The following is a 6,170-nucleotide window of genomic DNA, read 5'->3' on the forward strand; positions in this document are numbered from 1 at the left end:
ATATTTTGACATGAAATGGAGGCGCTATTCCATATTAAAAAGAGCTCCGGATGTGGAAACAGGACTACTGGGGTTGAATCCTGGCTCAGGCACTCACTAGCCATATGACCTTGAGCAAGCCACTCATAGCTGCTCATGGACTCAGTTTCCTCAATTACAACATCAAGAGTTGTAGTGAGAAACAAATGAAATAACACAAGTGAAAGGGCTTTGTAAACACTCTGATGTACAAAGGTAAGGTATTATTATGATGATGTTGTGGTTCTAGCCTCAAATAAAAGAATCATTAAACTCTACATTCTTTACAAGGTTTCCCACAGCTCTCCCCACCCTGCTCCTTGGTTTCCCATCATCTCCTGTAGGGCAGGAAGTGTGGCCCCCCAACAGGAAAAGGCTCAGAAATGCTAGGGCTTCAGCCAGGAAATAGCCATCTTGCCCCAACCTTTATTTCGCCAGATAAATGATGCAGCCAAATGGTGAGACACAGACGAGTGGGAACGGAGGTGTCCAGAATCTGTTTCAGCCTCAAACCAAGGAGCAAAGTAGCCCTAAGGCCCTAAGGGCCTTAAGAGACGTGGAGATTTAGTAATTACCAGATTAATTAAAATCAGTGAAGACAGCCAATTTAAATCAAAGCAGAAGTGGTGGGGCCTGCATTATCAGGCCCGATAGAGGCAATTTCCCCCCTTAATAATGCATTTCGAGTTCATATGTTGATTAGCTTAAACAAATCATTTCCCAATCTCCACTTTCCCTTGGTGCAACTTAGGCCAAACACTTTTTAAGGTTTGTGTGGGGTGCATGGCAGGGCAGGAGTGGTCAAGTAAAACAGCTAGTGAAGAGGTTCCCAAAGCAAAGTAAAATGGCAAGCGGTATGTCCACACTGCTGGCAATAGATTTTGACGCTGGTGAGGACAAGCAAGAGGGGTCATAGAACACCAGGCCTCATCCAGCAGCAAAGCCACTGCAGCCTTAGAGGCTTGCCCTCCTCCGCAATACTCACACACATCCTTCAAACCAGGTGAGGGAGACATACCAGGCAAGTCTCAACTGCCATCTCTAAAGTCCTTCCAAAGGAGAGAAGGAGAGAAGACACCCCACAGCTTAGAGATGGAACCTCTGGGCCTAGGACAAAGGAGGGGGGCGGGGAGGAGGGGGAGGAGGAAGACATTAATCCTGCAGGGCTTCCTTCCAGTCCACATCACCCTCTGGCTTCCTTAGTATAGATAAATATATAATAAATAATATCAATATATCTGCACATTAAAGATTTTTTTTCAAATTCCTGCTATTCATTTCACATTCCGTTTACAAAGCCCTGAACCCTCCGGGAACTGCAGGGCACCTCCCCTAATACCCTGTAGGTTGAGGCGATGCCTTTGAAGTCCCCACCACCAACTCAGGGTTGGAGCTGCTAAGAAACACCCTAAGACTGAAAGTAAGTCCGCCCGGCAGCTTCAGCTCCATCGCAAGCTGCTCTCCTCAGAGTTAATGTAAAGTCATCAGAGTTCCAATGTGGACCGCAGGCTTCTCAGCCCTTCAGTGCCGGGGATAGCCTGGGATGTAAACACATACGAGGATTTATTCCTTTGGCCAGGAGAGGAGTCGTTAGGGTAAAGGGTAAGGGTCAAGGGGTTCAGTTTGGTGACTGAGGAGCCTTGGAAAGAGAGCCAGGTTTTCGGCCCGAGTCGTGCAGGCTCCCCCCTTTGCAGACCTTTCGTCCCCCTCCTCCTTCCTCCCTCGGGCCTCTCACTCCTACCCGCCCCCCCCCCAGATGCCTCCACGCCCAGGCCGGGGGCTGCCCTTTGAGTTCTGCCCACGGGGGCTGCAGCCCCGGCCGTTGCCACGAAGGGTGGGCCGCCCCGGAGACGCGAGGCGAGGCAGCGAGCCCCGGCATTTTCCCTGCCCCAGCACCTGTCCCACTTCGGCGCCGGGGCTGGGGCTGCACCCGCGGGCGGCCTCGGTGCCCGTGCCGGAGCCACGCACCGAGGTCGCCCGGGTTAGGGAAGTGGGGGGCCGGGGGAGGGGAGGGGCGGGGCGTCCGGTGGGGGCGCCCCCCCGCAGGCAAGACCCCACCCCCCCGCATACACAGAGGCTAAACGGAGAAAGAGAGAGCCTCACATAAAGCTCGAGCGAAAACGCTTGCTCTCCGACCCCAAGCGGCGTTGCTCGCCCCCCCTCCTTCCTGGAGCCACGGGCTGGCCGGGGAAGGTGGCTCCGTTCTTCCCCCGTGGCCAGTGCGGGGTCTGCGGCTGCCCGGCGAGGTTCCGGCTTCCCCGGGGCTGGCAGGGGGAGCCCCGAGAACTGCAGGCCTGCCCCCCCTTCCTCCTCCTCCTTCCCCTCCTCCCCCACGTGTCCTCCCGGAGCCCAGCGGCCTGATCCCAGCACCCCCCTCCACCTCCCTCCTCCTCCCGCTTCGCCCGCTTCCCCGGCAGCGTGGAGAAGAGCAAAGTTGCGACAGCGGCCGAGGGGCTCTGCCCAGGTGAAGGGGGCTCCGTGGGAGCGGGGAAGCGGGGGGACGGCGCGGCCCTGCGGCGGGGGCGGAGAGAAGATAAAGAAACTTGGTTTCCTCGGCCCCCACCCCGCGCGGGTTCGGATCTTGCGTGGACCCAGCCCTCGTGGCGAGACGCGGCAACGCCGCCGGGACCGAGGCCGGCACCGGGACCGGGACCAGGACCGCGCGCCTGAGTCGGCTCGGCGGGCGCAGGCAGCGGGCCAGGCCGGCACCCAGGCAAGGGCGGGGTGGGTGGCCGTACACCGGACCGAACCGGGGACTCCGGTGGCCTGGGCGCGGGCCGAACCCGGATCGGGCCGAGTTGGGTGGCGAAGTAGGACGTGGATTCGGGGGCGGGGCGCGGCGGGAGGGGGAAACCAGGCCCGGCCGGACTGGCCTGGGCGTGGGGGCGGGGGGCGAGTTCGGGGCACTTGCTGGGCTCGGGACCGAGCAGTAGGGCGGGGCGGCGCGGCGCTAGGGGCTGGGCCGGACCAGCGGGGAGAGGGCGAGGGGAGGGGGAGCCGGGGGTGGAGTAGGGGCGTGGAGTTGCGAGCGGGGTCTGGCCTCGGCCGGGGGCGAAGGTAGATCGGCGGGGCCGCCAGCGGAGAGAGGGAGGCCCGCGGCAGCGCGGCGGCGGCGAAGGCCAGCTTCCGCGGAGTTTGTGCCCGGGCTTCCCGGGCTCCGGCAGCCTCAAGCGCACAAATGGGGCTAGGGGATTGACTGGTAAGCAACTACGAGTGTTAGACGGTGTTCGGTGGCGATTCCGGGAAAAGCTAGGAGAGACACTGTCTGCAATTATGCCGCACCCCCCCCACCCACCTCTTTAGCATCTGGATTCTGCTCTCAGGGGGCCGCGGACCCTCCCCGCCGCAACCCTTTCACTCTCCAGCACTCCTACCGCCTCCCCCCGCCCCTTGCTCGGCCATCTGACTCTCCTAGGGTTGTGTGTTTGGGGGTGGACAACGGCAGGGGGGGTAATACTTTTCCTCTCGCGGCGGCAGCCTAGTTCCTATCTTATTCCTACATGTAGCGTTGCTTCGAGTAGCATGGACATTGGGGTTTAGATAATCTACCCCCAACTAACGCCCCCCCCCCAGCGATTTGATGGCTTTTAAGAAAGGGGACGAATCCCTGGATTTCCACGCCTGGGATGAGGTTTGAGGATTGGGATTCACCCCCAGCTCACTTCCACTACCAACCCCTCTTTCCTTGTGAGCCATTTCCACGGGGATCCGAACTTGAGGGGGGGGGAACGGGAGAATTAATGTGCTTCTCTATCTCTACACAGGGTCGGCGTGGCCAAGGACGGCTAGTCTCGGAGGGAAAGTAGCCACCAGTCCAACTCGGGTCGCCCCCACTATTACTTCGGTGAGGGGGGCAACGCTAAGAAGGGGATACTGGTGGGTAAGGGCCCAGTATAAGGGAGGGGGCTGGGTAGTCGCCCCCGAGGGAGTCCCTTTCTTGGCTGGGAGGGAGACGCGAGCCCCGGCTTCAAGGGAGGGGTTCCGGGGAGGGAGATGGGGGGTGGCGATGAGGGGGGGCGGGATGAAGGGGGGAGTCACGCCCTGCTAGCAAGGGGAGCCTCCCTCAGGCCCCTGGGAGAAGGGGACTGAATGTGTCTGCTCTGTGCTGCCGGGCAGGGGAGATCTGGGGTCTCCGGATTTGCACACTGGATCCAGCACCAGTGGCCTGAGAAAGTCAGGTCGGGGCATAAGGTGGAGAGCGTTGGAAGAAAGAGAGAAACCCCTGGCGGTGGTGCACTGATCATTTCCCTTCCTCAACCTCCCCCTTCGTGGGGCGTACGGGGGGGGGGCGTGGAGCTCCTGCAGCCTCTCGAATTGAGCGCCTCCGCCTCTCCTGGGAGTCTAGCTTTTTGCCCGGCTTGCTGCAGCTACCGCTGCCTCCCTCTCCGGAATCCGCTCGGTCCTCGCAGCGATCCCCTCCTCCTCCCCTCCCCTCCCAGTGTCACCGGGGCTGCTTGGCTCTGCCCCCTTCGCCGCCGCTTGCTCCCTGCTTTCGTCCCTCCCTCTCTTGCTCTCTCCCTCCCTTCGCCTCCTCCTCCCCATTCCTCCCCCCGGGCAGGCGGCATTCTGGGAGTTGTAGTCCCGCGGAGCGGTGGCTGGCGCCGCCCGCGAATCCGACCGGACTCCACTTCCCGTCGAGCCCTGCGACCGGCACCCACTCCACCAGGCTTCGCTCGCACACACAGACACACACACACACACACCGCTCTCCCCCTCACTCTTTCGCTCGCCGCGGCTGCTGCCAGTGTGTGGCTCTGTCTCTCCTCCGCTTTGCTGAGCCCTCCCTTCTTCCTCTCAGTTCCTAGAGTCCGACCGCCGCCGCCGCCGAGAGAGAGGAGAAGGAGGTCGGTGGCAATAAGGGGCGGAGGGGGCATCAGATCGGGGCAGTATTAGGCGGGTGGTGGCTCAGAGGGGGTAAGAGGGAGTCCGGGTGGCGGCCTGAGCCTCCCCGCGGAGCCGACTCGGGAACAGGTGCGTCTTTTTTTTCTCTCCTCCAACCCCTCCACCCCTTTTGACTCCCCGGCTTTCTCGTATCCTCCACCCGCTCCTTTCTACCTCAAGCCTTTCCCCAACCCTGTCCCTTCTTCGCCCCGCGGCCGCTCTGCTTGCCCCCCGGGGGCGCCGTCCTCTTCGTGTCCCCGGACGTAGCGCTCCCTGGAGCTCGCTCTGTCCTCGCCCCTCCCTTCGGGACAGCTCCCCTCCACTTCCCACCTTCGTACCCCATTCTTGCCCTACCCTACCCCCTCCTCACCCCTTCTCCCTTAGCCAGGTGAGACTTGTTCGCCACGATCCGAGAGTCTTCATCCCGGCTGGGCGGGGGTCTCCATGGAAACGGGGGTCGGGTTGATCCTGGGGGGGAACCATTGGAATTACCCCACTCCTCGGAAAGGGAGGTGGAGGCTACGGTCTTGTTAACTACCTGGCCCCCAACCCCCTGATCCAAGGATCCGACGATCCGAAGGGAGACTGGCCAGCAGGGCAGGGCGAGAAAGGGCTTGTTTTTTTGGGGGGGGGCTGTCCGTGATGAAGTCCTGAAGAGACCAGGAGAAAATACCCTCCAACCTCAGAGGGGAGGTGCGACGGGTGCTCTTAAGGGCTGCTTTCTCCCTGGTGTCGGGGTGCAGGAACCGTAGGGTAAGGGGTACCCCTAGGTGGCGGCGGGGCCTGGGTTCGGGAGTGGGAGTGCTGTGATGGGGGCAGGGGCAATTATCCGAGTCCCTGGAAAAAAGGCGGGGGATGACTTCGGAGCGCCCTGGCTCCGCTGCCCTCGCTCTAGGGGCGGGGGCGCCGGGCCGGGCGCGGCGGGGAGGGGGCTTAAATTGAAGGAGGATGAGATCGGGGGCAATTCATACTAGCCCCAGCAAGCCAGGGGGGAGATCCGGCGTGCAAGCTCTCCACCCGCTTCGCGCCAGGCCTGGAGGCAAGGGGTCTGAGAGCGAAGCCGAGGGCTGCAAGGAGGGAGGCTCCGGTTACTGGGCCGGGTTTCGGGATCGGGGGCAATCCCCCAGCCCTTGGAGAAGGAGGGAGAGGGATGGCCGCGAACCCCAGGGCTCCCCCACCCCGGGTCCTAAGGGGCGTGAGGAACGGACAGCAGGCCTGGCGGAGCTGGATTCGAACGGATCGCGGCTGGGGACTGGGGGTGGGGTGGGGGC

At 61.9% G+C, this 6,170-nt stretch overlaps 1 protein-coding gene across 5 annotated transcripts in view; it reads left to right on the forward strand.

The window, feature by feature from the left end:
- Positions 1-2,282: 2,282 nt before the first annotated feature.
- Positions 2,283-6,170, forward strand: part of BCORL1 (BCL6 corepressor like 1) — a 60,572-nt gene continuing 56,684 nt past the window's right edge. For 2 of the 5 annotated variants that reach the window (XM_029240784.1, XM_029240790.1), the window contains exons 1-2: positions 2,283-2,482; positions 3,783-3,862. The gene's annotated coding sequence lies outside the window, so the exon portion shown is untranslated. Of the gene's footprint in view, positions 2,483-3,091; positions 3,218-3,782; positions 3,895-4,385; positions 4,863-6,170 lie in introns of those variants that run through there. The other 3 variants (XM_029240786.1, XM_029240785.1, XM_029240787.1) reach the window with 3 other exon arrangements.

Source organism: Monodon monoceros, unplaced genomic scaffold, assembly GCF_005190385.1.
Source record: "Monodon monoceros isolate NGI ecotype Baffin Bay Population unplaced genomic scaffold, NGI_Narwhal_1 Super_Scaffold_22, whole genome shotgun sequence".
Lineage (NCBI taxonomy): Eukaryota > Metazoa > Chordata > Mammalia > Artiodactyla > Monodontidae > Monodon > Monodon monoceros.